Below are 21,859 nucleotides of genomic sequence, written 5' to 3'. Positions count from 1 at the left end.
TTTTTTTTGCGGTACTCGGCCCTCTCACTGTTGTGGCCTCTCCCATTGCAGAGCTCAGGCTCCAGACGTGCAAGCTCAGCGGCCATGGCTCACGGGCCCAGCCGCTCCGCGACATGTGGGATCCTAATGGACCAGGGAACGAACCCGTGTCGCCTGCATTGGCAGGCAGACTCTCAACCACTGCGCCACCAGAGAAGCACCTAAGCAGATACTTCTTACGTTCATTTTCCTCTCAAATATCCCTTATATTTGTCTATTCACCTCTTTTTCATCCCTATGTTTACCACTCTAGCCTCATTTTATTATTCAATGTTCCTGATTTTTCTCCCAGATCCTAATCTTGACTCACTTTCAATCTATCTCACATGCTAATAGCTGGTAAATTTTTCTAAAATAATATTTTTGGTCACTACACTGACTAAGATCATGATGATCGATTCACTTTGTTATAAAGCAGAAACTAACACACCACTGTAAAGCAATTATACTCTAATAAAAAAAAATTTAGTGATAAAAGACTCTGGCTTCTGTGTTGCTTGCTCTGGTGGAAGCCAGCTGCCACATTGTGAGCTGCCCTATGGAGAGGCCCATATGGCAAGGAACTGAGGGCCACCTTTGACCAACAGAGAGCAAAGAACTGAGGATCTCAATCCAACAGCCCATCAGGAACTGAAGTCTGCCACAAGAAGTGAGATTGGAAGGAGATCCTTTCTCAATCAAGCTTTGAGCTGAAGCAGCCTAAGCTAACATCTTTATGTAATCTCGTGAGGGTCTGTGAGCCAGGGGACCCAGAGATGCCACCCCTAGATTCCTCACCCCTAGACACTGTGATACTAAATGTTGTTTAAAGCCACAAAGTTTGGGGGTAACTTGTTACACAGTAGTAGATCACTATACACATAACCGGAAAGGGGGGATTTTTTTGGCTCACTTAACTGAAAAGTCCAGGAGTAGAGTTTGTTTCAGGCCGGGCTGGATCCAAATGCTCAAAGATCAACAGGAGATAAGGATTGACATATATACACTAATATGTATAAAACAGATAACTAATAAGAACCTTCTGTACAGCACAGGGAACTCTACTTCACTTTGCTGTACAGTAGAAACTAACACAATGTTGTAAAACAACTATACTCCAATTAAAAAAAAAGATGATAATCATTGCTACCATTTATTGAGTGCTCACTATGTACCAGGCACTGTGTTATGGCACCTATATATCTCCTTCACTCTTCACCACAACCCTGTGAGGTAGGCATTACTTATTTTCATTTTATAGATGAAGAAACTGAGAGTTCAAGAGATTAACAATGTCACATTTTTTAAGTAGCAGAGCTAGGATGTGAACTCTGAGTAGCCTGGTTCCAATCACTCTGAAAACACCATTCTCCTCAACATAAATACATCTTGGCCATTCATTGAAACATGGCCAGCAGAACCTCAGCCTGCAAAAATAAGTGCTCAATAAATAGTTATTGTAACCACTTCGTTACAGGAGGTGAACTTAGTAGGGTGCAAGCTGAAAGCAACTATCTTTTTGTCCACTGTCCTTCAAACTTGCACCGTCAATTTGTGCCGGCTCACTGTGTTCCACCTCTACTCCCTTGAATTCTCAGGTAGATTTTTAGTTTTGTGTTTTCTCTCAGGTAATAATAGTCTCTTTTTAGTAATTAGAGTCCAGTCCAGGATAAGAATCCAAATTCTAATCTCATTCCGATTAAAACTTCTTCCCTTTCGTACCTGTTTTGTGCCAGGCTTGGAAGTCTACAGTGGAGAAAGGAGGCAGCCGTGGTAAGCTGCGCTTCCTCTTCTCAGTGCCCCTTTTCTCTCATCGGTTGCTGGTTTGGGCCCTTTCAAAGATGCAAGAGGGAAGGAGAAAAGATAAGACGGGGAAAAGCTCTTATTTAACTGTATGGTTTTGACTAGCATTGGTGCCCTCAGGAGTGGGAAATAGAACAGTCAAAGGTGATTCTGTGTCTCATGGAAGCCTGCTGGGACCCTCCGGCTGCATTTCCCGGTAGATAACAATCCTGAGAAGCCTTTGGACTTCCGATAGTCCTCCTCTCACACTGCCCCTTCAGCTGGGGTCTATTTTATGAGGCTATCAGGCTGTTTCCCTTCACAGGTGCCTATATCAAGTCCACAGCTTGCTCCCAAATTAGCCTGCTTTCCCTTCGTTCTTGAACATAACATGCTCGTCTCATTCCAGTCCCACTGTTTTTGCTTATTTTCCTCTCCCACCTTTCCTCCTCGCTGCCATTCTTAAAGTAGCTCCCAGCCAATGTCAACATACACCTTTTTCCTTGGAGCTTTTCTTGATTTACCTGTTCCACAGTGATTTTCCTAGTCAGAAGTTCCGAGTAGTCTAGTCTATACCACCCCCCCAAAAGTCAGTTTTACATAAGATGAAGCAATAAAAATGATTAATTTTATTAAATATTTACCCTTGAGTATACATCATTTAAATATTTTGTGTGATTTAATAGGAAGTATGCATAAGGCTTTTCTGTGCATACTGAAATATATGATTGCCCCAAGGAAAAGCAATAGTCTACCTGCTGGAGTCGTGAGCTAAAGTTGCTGCTTTCTCACAGAGATCATTTTCACTTGAAAGAATGTCTGACAGAAAAACTATGGTTATATAGAGTTGAGTGTTTGGCAAGATATTTTCTCTAAAATGAAAGAAGCCTGTCATTTCGAGAAAAACAACAGACAGTGTTTGTTGCCGATGATAAGCTTGAGCTTTAAAGGAAAAATTATAATTTGGGAGGAACTTGCATCCGGCATCATGAGTTTGACAACTTCTGGTGGCTTTGTAGCTATGTCTCCACATTCTTTGATCCAGCTCCCCTCAAAAGGTGGAGCTTAGCTTCCCTCCCGTTGAGTTTGGCCTGGACCATTTCCAGTAAACAGAACATGGCTGAAGTGATGAGCTATCATATTGACATTAGTCTATGAAATGACTGTGACTTCTGTCTTGGGTTGGCTCTCTTATTCTGTGTGTGAGTGTTTGTCTCTCTCTCTCTCTCTCTTTTATCCCTGGGAAAGGGAAGCCAGCTGCCCTGTAATAAGGAAACTCAAGCAGTCCATGGAGAGGCCCACATGGCAAGGAACTGAGGCTTGCAAGCAACCATGTGAATGAACTTGGAAGTAGGTCTTCTGAAGCCTGCCAAGCAGCATGTTGAATGAGTTTGTAAGTAGATTGTCTCTCAGTTGCACTTTTAAATGACTGCAGCCCAGCCAACAGCTTGACTGCAACTTCTTGAAAGACTTGGAGGCAGAACCACCCAGCTATGCCACTCCTAGATTCCTGACCCACTGAAACTGTGAGATAATAAAAGTTTGTTGTTTTAAGTTGCTAACTTGGGATAATTTGCTGTGTAACAGTAGATAACTAATACAACAAGTCCCCAAACTTAAAGGCTTTTCTGGTAAGAATGGTGGTGATATTAACAAAGTTTTTTTTTTTTTTTTTTTTTTTAGAGGGAGGCAGGGAGGTTGTTGTATAATGAAACTAATGCAACATATCAATGGAAGATTTGCATAACTCAGAGAACCAATATTACTCAAATGATCAATACATGATGTTACAAAGTCATGCATTAGTAAATGATTGATTCAAAGTGCAAGACAGACCAATAAATTTTAATGTAACAAGATTATATTGTTTCTACATTGCAACTCACCTTTAAGAAATTATCACTTGCTGAATGCTGGTATAAGACTAAGTTATCAGTTATCAGGAAAGACTATTAAAATACTCCCTCCGCAACTACATGTCTGGGTAAGGCTGGGTTTTCTTCATGTATGTCAACCAAAACAATGTACTGCAACAGGTTAAATTCAGAAGCAGATATGAGAAATCAGATGTCTTCTATAAAACTAGACATTAGGGAGATTTTCAAACATTGAAAACAATACCACTCATCTCACTACATTTTTCTTTTTGGGAAATAGTTATTTTTCAGAGTATGTTATTATTGTTATTTTAAGATGAATTGTATTAGTTATATGTTGCTGTGTAACAAATTGCCCCCAAATTTAGCAGCTTAAAACAATAAATATTATCTCAGCATTTCTTGGGTCAGGAAGCCAGGTGTGGCTTAGTTGGGTACCTCTGGCTTAGGGTCTCTCACAAAGCTATAATCAGGATGTCAGCAGGGCTGCAGTAATCTTAAGGCTTGACTGGGAGGGGGATCTTCTCAGCTCGCCTATGTAGCTATTGACAGAACCCAGTTCCTCACTGCTGTTGGCCAGAGATATCAATTCCTTGCCACATGGATCTCTTCATAGGACAACTTACAACATGGCAGCTGGCTTTCCTCAGAGAGATTGAGAGAAAGAGAGAGAGAGAGAGAGAGAGAGAGAGAGAGAGAGAACAAGCAAGGCAGAAGCCACAGTCTTTTTGTAACCTAATCCTGGAAGTGACACCCCATCATTTCAGCTGTACTCTGTGTTTTGAAAGGAGTCAATAAATCCAGGCTGCAAATCAAGGGGAGCGGATTTCATAAGGGCATGACTTTTCACAAGGGCATGACTATCAGGAGGTAGGGATCATTGTGGGCCATCTTAGAGGCTGCCTACCATATGAATTAATAAATATTTTATAAACATATCAGTATTAATTTATAGTAAAGTATTATCAGTAGGTACAACTCACATAAACAAAAGCTATTTGGGGTCTTCAATAATTTGTAAGAGTGTAAACAGGTTTTTAATAATTTGTTAGAGTGTAAACAGGTTTGTGTTACTACTGTTCTAGTAGTACAAACATTGACTTCCCACATGGTAAAGATTCAGGGCATTATTCAGGAGTTGATGATACATGTCTTATTTTTATTATTATGCATAGCTATAAACTCTTTTCCCCCAAACAATAGTATTTATAATAGCATTACAAGATACACAAATGCATATTGAAGTATAGTAGCCTTTGTCACATGTATCTATACACTGGGTGTGATAACAAGATCAAAAAGTACTCAATATACTGTATATTAATCACATATCTGTGAATACTTCATTTTTGAAAATTTAATAATATTTATTCAATATATTAAGTGCTTAGATTGTCAGCGTTCAATAATTGGTGATTTTATTATTATTTTGTTCAGTAGGTATTTTGAAAACTCTGAACAGAGAATAGTATCAGAGTTAGGGATTTGTGAAGTTTCTACCAAGAAATAATAATTTAAGCCAATGTTCAGATGTGATTGCCATGGAAAAGAGTTTAATGAAAAAAAGGATAAAGTAGGAGACTTTGGAGTGTGGAGAAAAAGGGAGAGGAAGAAGGGAGAGAAGACACAGAGTATATCCAGGTAAATAAAATAAGAAATTATCTTATGAAGGAAAAAGGCTATCTTAAGAATTATGGGTGATCAACAGCATCAGCTACTATAAAGCTTGAAAAGGGTGAAGACTGAGAAAAGGCTTAGAGGTGGTGAGGAGACTTTAAAGAAATCCCCCACAGGGCCAGAATGCAAAGGATTAATCTAAAGAGGAAGTAAGAAAGCTGAGAAAGTAAAGGGAAGAGAAAACTTTGGCTAGTAACAAAAGAAAGTTGCAAGATCTAAGGAACAGGGAGATCTAAATATCTGTCTTCTTCCTGTTTGCTACTTTAAGCATTGAAGAATTTTAGCAACAGCCTGCTTTCTGTATACAAACCAAGAACGGCCGGTTTTGAAATATATTCGTTTTTATATTTTTAAAACCGTATGGTTTAATGAACTAAACTTTAGAGATTTTGCTTTGACTGAGAATTGTTTTTTTTTTTTTTTCTTGCCAATATTTTATAGGTACGTCCTTGTTTTTCCTGCACTGTGCCCTAATTTTTGGTTTTCATTCTGGGGAAACTACAGCTACAAAAACGTGTAGTCATTATCTGTGATAATGTATCAGAGTTGCTAAGGTCAGACACTCAAAATTTTGAAGATCTCTGTTTCAACTCCCTCACTTTACTGATTAATAAGTTTGAGCTGAGGGATTAAGTGACTGGTAGTTCCTACAGGTAGTCAGATCAAGCCTGACACTAATATCCCAGGGTCTCTTGACTTCTAATCCTGGGGTCCCTTATTCACATCACATCATACTACATTATTTTTTTATGACTTTTCCAAAATTATTACTGGTGTAATTTAACAAAAACTTGATACTTTAGGTTGGGGAGTGGATTGAGGGTGAAGAAACCTCTGAAAAATAAAGGTTACTGGGTTGACAAAAATTAAAGTGTTAGGTCTTGGGATTAAATCTTTCTGCTGATACTATTCTTGGGCTTTCTCCCTAAAACTATCATCCATTTTCTTCAAAATGATGTATGGCAGGACCCCTATCACTAGAGCCCGCGTTTTCATGGCAAATGAATCAACCGCAGTCAGCACCGTTTGCTCTTCTCCACAGGCAGTTCCAAACCCCTGGGACCTGAGTGTCTCTGATTTTAGGCAGAAGTGCAGTTCTCTGAGTTCGCATTTCAGTCTCCAAGGGCATGCAAAGTTGGGGGAGGGGTGAAGTGGAGGAGAAGCCAAGACAACAGCTTGGTGCCTGCGCCATAACCGGCCCTGGGGGTACGTTTGGACAGGCGCAGAGTACGGGAATACTGAGGCCAGCGGTTTGGGAACCTCCGCGGCCCGGCGCCAGAAATCTATCCCAGGATTCCTCACCCCACGCCCGGCTTTGCTACGCCCAGTGTGTGACGCGTTGACGTCACACGTCAGGGCACGTGCCGCGGGGCCTATGAGAACAGACCCAAAGGTCTCCGTCACAGATAAATGGTAGTAGTCAGGGGTGAGTGTGCCTATTTGCAGCTGGGTGAGAGAGGCTGCGGTGGAGGCGAAGGCTGAAGCCCCGAGGCCAGCGAGGGCCCCGGCGAGATGCGGAGGTAGTGGCTGAATGCCATTGTGAGTTGGAGGCCTCAGCCTGCCAACCTGCCCACCTGCCCGTGCTTGAGGTGCACCGGGAGCACAGCAGCCTCCTCGGAACCTGCACTTCCCGGAAAGCTGGCCAAGGTGAGGACAGCCCTCAGTGCAGTGAGCAACAGGCCGCTGCTGGGGCCAGCCTGGCTGAGAGCAGCCCTGTTGATTGGAAAAAAAAAAAAAGAGATTTTTCTTCTTTTTTATACTGGGGAAGGATGAAAATTGAATCAAGAGATTTTGAGCAATGGAGAAGTTATGCTGTTAGACTGAAGGTAAACTATGTAGAATAAAGGTGCTGAGTTTTTATTTTATTTTATTAATTTATTTTAAAATTTTATTTATTTGTTTTTTGGCTGTGTTGGGTCTTCGTTGCTGCGCGCGGGCTACTCTTCGTTGCAGTGAACGGGCTTGTCATTGCCGTGGCTCCTCTTGTGGTGGAGCATGGGCTCTAGGCACGCGGGCACAGTAGTTGTGGTTTGCGGGCTCTAGAGTGCAGGCTAAGTAGTTGTGGCACAAGGGCTTAGTTGCTCAGCAGCATGTGGGATCTTCCCAAACCAGGGCAAACCCGTGTCCCCTGCATTGCCAGGTGGATTCTTTTTTTTTTTTTTTTTTGAATTCTCTCATTTGCTTTATTTATTTATTTTTAAACATCTTTATTGGAGTGTAATTGCTTTACAATGGTGTGTTAGTTGCTGCTGTATAACAAAGTGAATCAGCTATACATATACATATATTCCCATATCTCCTCCCTCTTGTGTCTCCCTCCTACCCTCCCTATCCCACCCCTCTTGGTGGTCACAAAGCACCGAGCTGATCTCCCTGTTCTATGTGGCTGCTTCCCACTACCTATGTATTTTACATTTGGTAGTGTATATATGTCCATGCCACTCTCCCACGTCGTCCCAGCTTACCCTTCCCCCTCCCTGTGTCCTCAAGTCCATTCCCTACGTCTGCATCTTTATTCTTGTCCTGCCCCAAGGTTCTTCAGAAGCATTTTTTTTTTTTTAGATTCCATACATATGTGTTAGCATACGGTATTTCTTTTTCTCTTTCTGACTTACTTCACTTTGTATGACAGTCTCTAAGTCCATCTACCTCACTTTAAAAACTCAATTTCATTTCTTTTTATGGCTGAGTAATATTCCATTGTATATCTGTGCCACATCTTCTTTATCCATTCGTCTGTTGATGGACACTTAGGTTGCTTCCATGTCCTGGCTATTGTGAATAGACCTGCAATGAACATTGTGGTACATGACTTTTTTTAAATTATGGTTTTCTTAGGGTATATGCCCAGGAATGGGATTGCTGGGTCCTACGATAGTTCTAATTTTAGTTTTATAAGGAACCTCCATACTGTTCACCATAGTGGCTGTATCAGTTTACATCCCCACCAACCGTGCAAGAGGGTTCCCTATTCTCCACACCCTCTCCAGCATTTATTGTTCGTCGTTTTTTTTTCTCTTGTATGAATACTTTCTTGACTAGCAGCCATATGTAACTCTTTACTGCCCTCCCCTGATCAGTTTTAGAAATGTTGATTTAAAAACATTTTTTTAATTTTTTTGTACATCAGGTTCTTATTAGTCATCAATTTTATACACATCAGTGTATACATGTCAATCCCAATCGCCCAATTCATCACACCACCATCCCCACCCCACCGCGGTTTTCCCCACTTGGTGTCCCTACATCTATTCTCTATATCTGTGTCTCAATTTCTGCCCTGCAAACCGGTTCATCTATACCATTTTTCTAGGTTCCACATATATGCATTAATATATGTTTTTCCCTTTCTGACTTACTTCACTCTGTATGACAGTCTCTAGATCCATCCATGTCTCAACAAATTACCCAATTTCGTTCCTTTTTATGTCTGAGTAATATTCCATTGTATATATGTACCACATCTTCTTTATCTATTCGTCTGTCGATGGGCATTTAGGTTGCTTCCATGACCTGGCTATTGTAAATAGTGCTGCAATGAACATTGGGGTGCATGTGTCTTTTTGAATTATGGTTTTCTCTGGGTATATGCCCAGTAGTGGGATTCCTGGGTCATATGGTAATTCTATTTTTAGTTTTTTAAAGAACCTCCATACTGTTCTCCATAGTGGCTGTATCAATTTACATTCTCACCAACAGTGCAAGAGGGTTCCCTTTTCTCTGCACCCTCTCCAGCATTTGTTGTTTGTAGATTTTCTGATGATGCCCATTCTAACTGGTGTGAGGTGATACCTCATTGTAGTTTTGGTTTGCAGTTCTCTAATAATTAGTGATGTTGAGCAGCTTTTCATGTGCTTCTTGGCCATCTGTATGTCTTCTTTGGAGAAATGTCTATTTAGGTCTTCTGCCCATTTTTGGATTGGGTTGTTACTTTGTTTAATATTGAGCTGCATGAGTTGTTTATATATTTTGGAGATTAATCCTTTGTCCGTTGATTCATTTGCAAATATTTTCTCCCATTCTGAGGGTTGTCTTTTCGTCTTGTTATGGTTTCCTTTGCTGTGCAAAAGCTTTTAAGTTTCATTAGGTCCCATTTGTTTATTTTTGTTTTTATTTCCATTACTCTAGGAGGTGGGTCAAAAAAGATCTTGTTGTGATTTATGTCAAAGAGTGCTCTTCCTATGTTTTCCTCTAAGAGCTTTATAGTGTCCAGTCTTACATTTAGGTCTCTAATCCATTTTGAGTTTATTTTTGTGTATGGTGTTAGGGAGTGTTCTAATTTCATTCATGTAGCTGTCCAGTTTTCCCAGCACCAGTTATTGAAGAGACTCTCTTTTCTCCATTGTATATCCTTGGCTCCTTTGTCATAGATTAGCTGACCATAGGTGCATGGGTTTATCTCTGGGCTTTCTATCTTGTTCTCTTGATCTATGTTTCTGTTTTTGTGCCAGTACCATATTGTCCTGATTACTGTAGCTTTATAGTATAGTCTGAAGTCAGGGAGTCTGATTCCTCCAGCTCCGTTTTTTTCCCTCAAGACTGCTTTGGCTATTCGGGGTCTTTTGGGTCTCCATACAAATTTTAAGACTTTTTGTTCTAGTTGTGTAAAAAATGCCATTGGTAATTTGATAGGGATTGCATTGAATCTGTAGATTGCTTTGAGTAATAGAGTCATTCTGAACAATGAAGAATCAACAGTATTGATTCTTCCAATCCAAGAACATGGTATATCTCTCCATCTGTTGGTATCATCTTTAATTTCTTTCATCAGTGTCTTATAGTTTTCTGCATACAGGTCTTCTGTCTCCCTAGGTAGGTTTATTTCTAGGTATTTTATTCTTTTTGTTGCAATGGTAAATGGGAGTGTTTCCTTAATTTCTCTTTCAGCTTTTTCATCATTAGTGTATAGGAATGCAAGAGATTTCTGTGCATTAATTTTGTATCCTGCAACTTTACCAAATTCATTGATTAGCTCTTGTAGTTTTCTGGTGGCATCTTTAGGATTCTCTATGTATAGTATCATGTCATCTGCAAACAGTTTTACTTCTTTTCCAATTTGTATTTCTTTTATTTCTTTTTCTTATCTGATTGCCATGGCTAGGACTTCCAAAACTATGTTGAATACTATTGGCATGAGTGGACATCCTTGTCTTGTTCCTGATCTTAGAGGAAATGCTTTCAGTTTTTCACCATTGAGAATGATGTTTTCTATGGGTTTTTCATATATGTCCTTTATTATGTTGAGGTAGGTTCCCTCTATGCCCATTTCTGGAGAGTTTTTGTCATAAATCGGTGTTGAATTTTCAAAAGCTTTTTCTGCATCTATTGAGATGACCATATGGTTTTTATTCTTCAGTTTGTTAATATGGTGCATCACATTGATTGATTTGCATATATTGAAGAATCCTTGCATCCCTGGGATAAATCCCACTTGATCATGGTGTATGATCCTTTTAATGTGTTGTTGGATTCTGTTTGCTAGTAGTTTGTTGAGGATTCTTGCATCTATATTCATCAGTGATATTGGTCTTTTTTTTTTTTTTTTCTTTTTGCGGTATGCGGGCCTCTCACTCTTGTGGCCTCTCCCGTTGCGGAGCACAGGCTCCGGATGCGCAGGCCCAGCGGCCATGGCTCACGGGCCCAGCCGCTCCGCGGCATATGGGATCCTCCCAGACCGGGGCACGAACCCGTATCCCCTGCATCGGCAGGCGGACTCTCAACCACTGCGCCACCAGGGAGGCCCGATATTGGTCTTTAATTTTCTTTTTTTTTGTAGTATCTTTGTCTGGTTTTGGTACCAGGGTGATGGTCGCCTCATACAATGAGTTTGGGAGTGATCCTTCCTCTGCAATATTTTGGAAGAGTTTGAGAAGGATGGGTGTTAGCTCTTCTCTAAATGTTTGATAGAATTTACCTATGAAGCTATCTGGGCCTGGACTTTTGTTTGTTGAGAGATTTTTTAATCACAGTTCCAATTTCATTACTTGTGATTGGTCTGTTCATATTTTCTGTTTCTTCCTGGTTCAGTCTTGGAAGGTTATACCTTTCTAAGAATTTGTCCATTTTTTCCAGGTTGTCCATTTTATTGGCATAGAGTTGCTTGTAGTAGTCTCTTAGGATGCTTTGTATTTCTGGGGTGTCTGTTTTAACTTCTCCTTTTTCATTTCTAATTTTATTGATTTGAGTCCTCTCCCTCTTGATGAGTCTAGCTAATGGTTTATCAATTTTGTTTATCTTCTCAAAGAACCAGCTTTTAGTTTTATTGATCTTTGCTATTGTTTTCTGTTTCTATTTCATTTATTTCTGCTCTGATCTTTACAATTTCTTTCCTTCTGCTAACTTTGGGTTTTCTTTGTTCTTCTTTCTCTAGTTCCTTTAGGTGTAAGGTTAGATTGTTTATTTGAGATGTTTCTTGTTTCTTGAGGTAGGCTTGTATAGCTATAAACGTCCCTCTTAGAACTGCTTTTGCTGCATCCCATAGGTTTTGGATCATCGTGTTTTCATTGTCATTCGTCTCTAGGTGTTTTTTGATTTCTTCTTTGATTTCTTCAGTGATCCCTTGGTCAGTTAGTAATGTAGTGTTTAGCCTCCATGTGTTTTTGTTTTTTATGTTTTTTTCCCTGTAATTGATTTCTAATCTCATAGTGTTGTGGTCGCAAAAGATGCTTGATATGATTTCAGTTTTCTTAAATTTACTGAGGCTTGATTTATGACCCAAGATGTGATCTATCCTGGAGAATGTTCCGTGTGCACTTGAGAAGAAAGTGTAATCTGCTGTTTTTGGATGGAATGTTCTATAAATATCAATTAAATCTACGTGGCCTATTGTGGCATTTAAAGCTTGTGTTTCGTTATTAATTTTCTCTTTGGATGATCTGTCCATTGGTGTAAGTGAGGTGTTAAAGTCCCCCACTATTATTGTGTTACTGTCGATTTCCTCTTTTAGAGCTGTTAGCAGTTGCTTTATGTATTGAGGTGCTCCTCTGTTCGGTGCGTATATATTTATAATTGTTATATCTTCTTCTTGGATTGATCCCTTGATCATTATGTAGTGTCCTTCCTTGTCTCTTGTAACATTCTTTATCTTAAAGTCTATTTTATCTGATATGAGTGTCGCTACTCCAGCTTTCTTTTGATTTCCATTTGCATGGAATATCTTTTTTCATCCCTTCACTTTCAGTCTATATGTGTCCCTTGGTCTGAAGTGGGTATGGGTCTTGTTTTTGTATCCATTCAGCAAGCCTGTGTCTTTTGGTTGGAGCATTTAATCCATTCACATTTAAGGTAATTATCGATATGTATGTTCCTATTACCATTTTCTTAATTGTTTTGGGTTTGTTTTTGTATGTCCTTTTGTTCTCTTGTATTTCCCACTTAGAGAAGTTCTTTTAGCATTTGTTGTAGAGCTGGTTTGGTGGTGCTGAATTCTCTTAGCTTTTGCTTGTCTGTAAAGCTTTTTTATTTATTTATTTATTTATTTATTTATTTATTTATTTATTTATTTATTTAATTTTTAAAATTAGTTTCTGCTTTATAACAAAGTGAATCAGTCATACATATACATCTGTTCCCACATCCCTTCCCTCATGCATCTCCCTCTTCCCTCATGCATCTCCCTCTGTAAAGCTTTTGATTTCTCCATTGGATCTGAATGAGATCCTTTCTGGGTAATCTTGGTTGTAGGTTCTTCCCTTTCATCACTTTAAGTATATCATGGCACTCCGTTTGGCTTGTAGCTTTTCTGCTGAGAAATCAGCTGTTAACCTTATGGGAGTTCCCTTGTATGTTATTTGTCATTTTTCCCTTGCTGCTTTTAATAATTTTTCTTTGTCTTTAATTTTTGCCAGCTTGATTACTATGTGTCTCGGCATGTTTCTCCTTGGGTTTTTCCTATATGGGACTCTCTGTGCTTCCTGGACTTGGGTGGCTATTTCCTTTCCCATATTAGGGAAGTTTTCGACTATAATCTCCTCAAATATTTTCTTGGGTCCTTTCTCTCTCTCTTCTCCTTCCGGGACCCCTATAATGCAAATGTTGTTGCGTTTAATGTTGTCCCAGAGGTCTCTTAGGCTGTCTTCATTTCTTGTTATTCTTTTTTCTTTATTCTGTTCCATAGCAGTGAATTCCAGCATTCTGTCTTTCAGGTCACTTATCCGTTCTTCTGCCTCAGTTATTCTGCTATTGATTCCTTCCAGTGTATTTTTCATTTCAGTTATTGTATTGTTCATCTCTGTTTGTTTTTTAATTCTTCTAGTTCTTTGTTAAACATTTCTTGCATCTTCTCGATCTTTGCCTCCATTCATTTTCTGAGATCCTGGATCATCTTCACTATCATTATTCTGAATTCTTTTTCTAGAAGGTTGCCTATCTCTACTTCATTTAGTTGTTTTTCTGGGGTTTTATCTTATTTCTTCATCTGGTACATAGCCTTGTGCCTTTTCATCTTGTCTATCTTTCTATGAATGTGGTTTCTGTTCCACAGGCTGCAGGATTGTAGTTCTTGCTTCTGCTGTCTGCCCTCTGGTGGATGAGGCTATCTAAGAGGCTTGTGCAAGTTTTCTGGTGGGAGGGACTGGTGGTGGGTAGAGCTGGCTGGTGGGCAGGGTGCAGTAAAACTTTAATGCACTTGACTGCTGATGGGTGTGGCTGGGTTCCCTCCCTGTTGGTTGTTTGGCCTGAGGCAACCCAACACTGGAGCCTACGAGGGCTCTTTGATGGGGCTAATGGCAGACTCTGGGATGGCTCACACCAAGGAGTACTTCCCAGAACTTTTGCTGCCAGTGTCCTTGTCCTCATGGTGAGACAGAGCCATCCCCCACCTCTGCAGTAGACCTTCCTACACTAGCAGGTAGGTCTGGTTCAGTTTCCTATAGGGTCACTGCTCCTTCCCCTGGGTCCTGATGTGCACACTACTTTGTGTGTGCCCTCCAAGAGTGGAGTCTCTGTTTTCCCCAGTCCTGTCAAAGTCCTGCAATCAAATCCCGCTAGCCTTCAAGGTCTGATTCTCTAGGACTTCCTCCTCCCGTTGCCGGATCCCCAGGTTTGAAAGCCTGACATGGGGCTCAGAACCTTCACTCCAGTGGGTGGGCTTCTGTGGTATAAGTGTTGTCCAGTTTGTGAGTCACCCACCCAGCAGTTATGGGATTTGATTTTATTGTGATTGCGTCCCTCCTACTGTCTCAGTGCGCCTTCTCCTTTGTCTTTGGACGTGGGGTATCTTTTTTGGTGAGTTCCAGTGTCTTCCTGTCGATGATTGTTCAGCAGTTAGTTGTGATTCTGGTGTTCTTGCAAGAGGGAGTGAGAGCACGTCCTTCTACCAAAACCATATGGGCAGGCAGATTCTTAACCACTGCGCCACCAGGGAAGTCCCAGTGCGATTTTTTAAAAACTTAATGATTTTGCTCCAGAGGTTAAGTGATAACGATTGGTAGCGGCATACACCCCTGACTTCTCAGGTGTTTCTCATTGTCTCAAATGTTCTTCCTTGACGTTCCAACTGAAAGTGGGGGCCCAGTTGTCTCTATATGTTGCTCAGTTTAATTTCCATTATGGCATTTATTACTACATGGGATGACCTCATTTGTTTGCTGTCTCTTCTCCTACTGTAATGCGAGCTCCATGAGAATGGCAATACCATCTGTTTTATTTATCACTGTCCCCAGTTTCTTGCAGTGTCTGACGTGTTTCTCAAATAAAATCTTTTCAGACTTTGGCCACCCACAGTTGGCACCCTTTCTCTTGCTGGCATAGAGCACTTTGTGTTACTGCTTTTATAATATTTTATTGTAATTTTCTTTGAAAGTGTTTGTTTTATATTGCCTGGTCCTTTATTTAGATAAAGGACTTTTTCTGTTCATTTTTGTGTCCAGGTCCCTGGCATACAGTGGACACTCAGATTTTGATTGAGAAGGTGAAAGCCTTCCATAATAGAATTTCTGATCATCTGAACCTTTTTCTAAATTTCTTAGACCATTTTAGAGTATTACGCCTATTGTTATTCTCTCATTTTTCTTTCTGCTCTTGAAAGTCACTCACTCCATCTAAGAGAGGCCATATGCTGGTAAGGAGAATTCAAAATTTTGAAAGGGAATCTAGACAAGAGTCCTTGCTCTGCCACTTCCTGGTTTGGGGATGCTTTCTAAATTCCTCAGAGCCTGGTTTGTCATTTGTAGAGAGATAGTAATACTCATGTACGGTCCACAAAACCATCCTGTTTTCTTAACATAAATAGAATCTGAAAAAATAATCTGGCTTTACTACATCCTTTAAAAGAAACACAAAGCTTGATTTCCCAATCTTCGAATTGCCTAGATAACGCATATTAGACATGTTTAGTTTTGGGCTTTATCGACTTGTTCATGTGAAAATTGAATAATAACTACAAATTAGGCAGATGCAATGTCATTGGTCAAGAGGACTTCATTTTAAAATAAAGGGCATGGTTATTATAATTGTATAATTTATCACACTTTTAACTTGTAAGAATATTTTTGTACAGATACCTTAGAAATACTTAAGAGGATTGGTTGGTACTGGCTGAACATAAATGTAGTCTCATGGTAAGTTTACATAAATGTGCATGTGGTGAATTATATCTTGTCTGGGCTCAGCTTTAGGGACGTGTCATCAAGTTGCTGTCAAAGTGTTGGGTCAAAGAAAGAGTGGACTGCATCCTTCAGTGTTTTCATTTTTTGCTCCTTTGAGTGAACATAACAATTTTCTTTTTTATAATTATATAGAATTATATGGAATTCACCAGTTTTCTTTTTCATTATGTTTGAATATATTATTGGTTTGACCAGGGAGAGCTGCTTAAGTATCTAGGCAATTAAGCTGTACATTCTATGTCTATAAGGGAAAGGACCGAAATACAAAATCCATATTTTTAGTCATGCCTGGCAGAGGTTATAGCATAAAGCAGATAAGTCTGAGACTCTAACCAAAGACCATAAAAATATGTGGACTATGGATACTTAAATGTGTTTAATATTGCCTTTCTTGAAAGGCTTCAATTTTAGATTGCCTGTTTCCAAAGTGGAGATATCCATCAGAAGATATGTAGCTGCTCAAAAACTCTTGTTTCTGGTTATGACTACTGATTTGATGAGGGAGATGTAAGAAAAGAAAGATTTTCATCTAAAACATTGATTTGTAACATAAACGTTTCTAAGGCTAAAATAAGATCTTTTCAATAAGAAGAATATTTTATATCATATATAGTTAGTTTTATCACGTTATGTAGAATATAACTGTGAAACATTCACCTCAAAATCTGAGCAAGTTACTAATGAAAGAAATGGCTTTTCTAGGTCCATAAAAAATAGCAAATAGTTTGATTCTGTTCCACTGGATGTAAGTTCCAGTAGAGCAAGGGTTTTTTTCTATTTTATTCACTACCCTATTCCCAGTGCTGAACAGTGATGACACATAGTAGGTGCTCAGTAAATAACGAATGAATGAAAAAAGTCCCTTTACCATTATTACTGGAATAGCTTTTAATGACAATTTTTTACCAAAGTTTTTACAGCAATTTGTTAATCAGGTTATTTCCTTTCATTGTTTTTATTAAATATTGAGAAGATATATTTATATATTGTTGTAAGGGATAAAGATTATAGTCCTTCGATACCCAAACACATGATTAAGTTTTAGAAAAATTACATTACCGTTACCTTCAAAATCCTTATGTGGCCTTGTCCAACCCCACCTCTTCATTCTTCTCTCAGAAGTAGTAACCACTATCCTGAATTTTATGTTTATGGTTCCCTTGGTTTTTTTCTTGGTTTTTTTCTCTATTTTGCCACATATATGTGTACTCCTAATATATTGCTTAGTTTTGAGTGTTTTTAACTTCATATAAATGAAATCATGCTCTGCTTTTTTTTCCTGTATCTTGCTTTTTCTCATTCAAAATTATTATATTACTGAGATTTATTCACGATGTTGCATGTAGCTATAATTTGTTCATGTTTACTGCTGTAGAGTAACCATTATGGGTATATTATAATTGAATTATTAATTCTGTAGTTGAAGAATGGATGTTTGGGTTGCTTACAATTTCTTGATATTACGATTAGTGCAGCAGTGAACATTCACATGGCCTGAGTCTTCCATTGTAAAGGAGGCCTTTGTAGCTCCTTCCAGCTGCCTTCTGTGTCCTCCTAATAGGACCCCATTAATCTTCAAAAACCTTTCTTCCTTTCTGGCCTGAGATCTTCCTGCTTCATCTTGTACTTCTGCTGCTGCAGACTAATGTCAGCTATTTCTTCAAGGAGTCCTGGCTCATGGTAGGGGGGAATTATATTAAAGCCCAAAGGGACTTCCCTGGTGGTGCAGTAGTTAAGAATCCAAATGCCAATGCAGGGGACATGGGTTCAAGCCCTAGTCCGGGAAGATCCCACATGCCGCAGAGCAGCTAAGCCCGTGCGCCACAACTATTGAGCCTGCGCTCTAGAGCCTACAACTACTGAAGCCCATGTGCCTAGAGCCCATGCTCCACAACAAGAGAAGCCACTGCAATGAGAAGCCTGCACACCACAACGAAGAGTAGCCCCTGCTCACCGGAACTAGAGAAAGCCTGCATGCAGCAACAAAGACCCACAGAGCCATACATACATACATACATACATACATAAATCAGAATCTGGGTGCTAGGGGTGCTCTTTTCTACTGTGTTGGCAGTGTTTCTAGTTATTTCATTCTGTACAGCTAGAAAAAATGTATTTTTGAAAATCATGAGTTTATGATGATATAGTCAATTCTGTTTAACATTACAGTGTTTTACTTTGTTCTTTGATTTTATAATTAGGTATTTTTTTCTTTTATCCTGAAAAATTCTTGATTCCTAACATTATTAACCCCAAAATGTGTTTATACTGCATTATGAGGAAAATAATTTCAAATAACAAAACCAATATCAATACTTCCAAGGAAATGACTGAATGAAATCTAAAATGGCTTTTCTAGTTCTTTTTGTCCTTGGAATGTTCTGAACTGTGTTCTAAAGTCACTCAAAAAACTTCTAATTCGAAAAGATACATGCACCCCAATGTTCATAGCAGTACTATTTACGGTAGCCAAGACATGGAAACAACCTAAATGCCCATCGACAGATGACTATATTAGGAAGATGTGCTATATACGTACAATAGAATATTACTCAGCCATATGAATGAATGAGTATTGAGTAGAGTTCCCTGTGCCATACAGTAGGTCCTTATGAGTTATCTATTTTATATATAGTAGTGTGTATTATAGGTATATTCTTTTGGTCTCTACTGCATCATATATTTTCATTTACTCATGTTTTTATCAGTATTAAATCCATGAACTTGCTACACTTTTATTTTCTATCCTCAAATATATAGAATAATAGGCTGCAATTAATCTACTCCATATTATCTAGCTAAAAAAGTGTAAGGAAAAATCAAAGACATATGTTCTCTATTTGCTAGTTCTTACTGAGCTCATCTCGAATTAATTCAGTTAATTATTTAGGTTATGTCACTGTCATGGGTAAAATAAATTAAAAGGTAGTGCTTTGTGTGGGGGGAAAAAAGTTTTCTTCCCATAGTGTTTGATAAACATTATGTGTGTGTATGTATATGTAATGTGTCTTCTTTTGCATTTACATATCAGTTAATTGACTCCATGATGAATTTGTTAATGATAAAAATTTTCATCCTGCCAAGACATAAGTAACAAATACAATTATATTCCAGGAAATATTTTTGTAAAATTGTAAAACGTTATCTACATATTGGGAATATAGCCTTGAGCCAACCAAAGACCCTGAGCTCATGAAGTTTATATTGTGATACAGGAAACAGACAACAACAAATCTGCTTCCCAGCTTCCTACCATCTAATGAACCTCAGCAGTTCCCAAACTTGGGTAGCAATGCCAATGTTGTTAATTCTGTTCCCTATGTGGCCTGTCATTTTATTGTAACTATTTGAGGACTTCCATCGGTCTTTCCATCCATTAGTATGGTTGGGTACCATACTAATGGTACCCAACTGGAATTGTAGAATATAGTTACTAAATAATTTTTAAGGAGAAGCAAAATGTTATATCTATTTTGAAACACCTTTGAAGATCTGTATTTACAAAATACATAGCAGGTATTTATTTTTCATGGGAAAAAGATGGTTATTTACCTTATAGAAGAATTTATCTAGGGTTAGTTACTTTTAAAGAATAAGTTCCCTTAGTACATTTCAAATGATTCAATTTTCAAACATCCTACATACAAACTGCCTCAGATTCTTATTAGAATTTATTTTGTAAGTATGGAGCACTCAATTATGAGTTGTAAAGTATAACAGCTAAAGATAGCCATTGACATTATTTCATCTAACTTTATCTGTAATAATGTAAGATGTGTAAGGATATAGGTATAAGATATGATTAAATAAAAACCAAAACATTATCAGATATGGTCACAAATGTTAAGTGTGGCAAGGTGGAATTTTTTTTTTTTTTTTTTTTTTTGCAGTACGCGGGCCTCTCACTGTTGTGGCCTCTCCCGTTGTGGAGCACAGGCTCCGGACATGCAGGCTCAGCGGCCATGGCTCATGGGCCCAGCCGCTCCGTGGCATGTGGGATCTTCCCAGACTGGGGCACGAACCCGTGTCCCCTGCATCAGCAGGCGGACTCTCAACCACTGCACCACCAGGGAAGCCCAAGGTGGAATTTTTTTTCTTATCACCCCCTGCCTTTTTCTACCATTCCCCATCCTGAGAGAGGGTCATTAAGAAAGAAAAGACAAAAAGAATTTTGTTAGAATAATTAACAAAGAGTCAGTTAAGCTTGAAGTGTGGGAAATATTAACATGATATGTTTTTCTTGTAGGTTTGTTAGTTTTATAGGATGCCTAGGAGGGTGAGAATGGATGAAAAGAAAACTGAGTGAAACAACTGGGAGCTAGGACATTGAGGGTGGGCAGATGGAAAAAAGAATTAGGGAGCTGATGGGAGTGGAGAACATAGAAGAAGACCAGAGAGAACAGGTCCTAACAGGTGTTACTCTGGTAGACTCTGATAGTCAAGTATCTTAATAGGACAAATAAAGTTTTCATTTAATAATAGACTCCCAGTTTGTGTATTCATCATTGTCTAATAATTCTTTCTGGCAATAGATTTCACTTTCCAAATGTTAAGGGTATAATTATCTTAAGCATTAGATTTATGATGGAGGAAAGCAGGTTCTGTTAAGGTTCAGAGAGGTGGTTGTGCTGTGATGGAGAATATTCCCCATCAGATAAGGACTAAGGACAAAGTGAAAGCTGGGGATCTGGCAGGCTTCACAATCTAGAGGAATCCTTTGATGAACATTTCTCTTTCCCAGACAGTTCCCTAAATAGACCTCCAGCAGCCAGTTTTATGTTTGCTGAAGAAATCCATCTAGCTGCAGTTAAATATAAAGGCTTCAAATTAAAATGGGATTTGAGGGCTTCCCTGGTGGTGCAGTGGTTAAGAATCTGCCTACCAATGCAGGGGACACGGGTTCGAGCCCTGGCCCGGGAAGATCCCACATACCGTGGAGCACCTAAGCCCATGTGCCACAACTACTGAGCCTGCGCTCTAGAGCCTGCGAGCCACAACTACTGAGCCTGTGTGCCACAACTACTGTAGCCCACGTGCCTAAAGCCCGTGCTCCCCAACAATAGAAGCCACCGCAATGGGAAGCCTGCGCACCGCACTGAAGAATATTCCCTGCTTGCTGCAAGTAGAGAAAGCCACACACAGCAACAAAGACCCAACACAGCCAAAAATAAATAAAATAAATTTATTTTTTTTAAATAATAAATAAATAAATAAAATGGGATTTGAGTTAACCAACTCAACTCATCCACACTAAAATATAACCAGGTAGTCAATCAAGTCTGCATAATATGCAGTTCTTCCCATGTTTGATAAGGGGAAAATAATGGTTATCTGAAGTGGGAGAGTACTAGAAGAGTACTCTTCTAGTAGAAGAAAAAGATGAAGAAGAAAAAACGGTTGAGATTTTAAAGAAGGCAAAAAAGTACTCTTCTAGTAGAAGAAGAAGGCAAAAAAGTACTCTTCTAGTAGAAGAAGAAAAAGATGAAGAAAAAAAGGTTGAGATTTTAAAGAAGGCAAACCAAAGACTTCACGATTTTGCCTGGGTCTGACTTAGTGATCCTCATTTGGGTGAGGGAAAAACAACCTGTTCAGAAGTCTTCCTGAGTTAACTGCTGGTGTTTTTTTTCCACGTGGCATCAAATGTGAAGCATTTCTTTTAAAGCGTATGCCAACATTTTTCAAAGGGAGCTTTGTTCTCAGGTGATCCAGTAATTGAAGTATCACTGCAGAAATTGGGGCAAAATTAAATTCATATTGCAGAACTCCTTAGTGTGCTTCATTTTCCCATCCCATTTCTCCTCCCCTTGTGCCTCCAAACACACTCTTCCTCCTCACTGCCAGAGTGGTTTCAGAGGATTCTGTAACAAGTTCTCAGAGGCCCATTGTGAAGTAACAAGG

General features: G+C 39.1%; 1 protein-coding gene across 1 annotated transcript in view; it reads right to left on the bottom strand.

Annotated features, from left to right (window-relative positions):
* LOC308615944 (uncharacterized protein) overlaps nucleotides 1-21,859 on the bottom strand; it is a 325,426-nt gene that overhangs the window by 254,831 nt on the left and 48,736 nt on the right. The window lies entirely within an intron of this gene.

This window comes from Mesoplodon bidens, assembly GCF_964165515.1.
Source record: "Mesoplodon bidens genome assembly, chromosome: 4".
NCBI classification, from domain to species: Eukaryota; Metazoa; Chordata; class Mammalia; order Artiodactyla; family Ziphiidae; genus Mesoplodon; species Mesoplodon bidens.
This window is presented reverse-complemented; position numbering and strand designations above follow the sequence as displayed.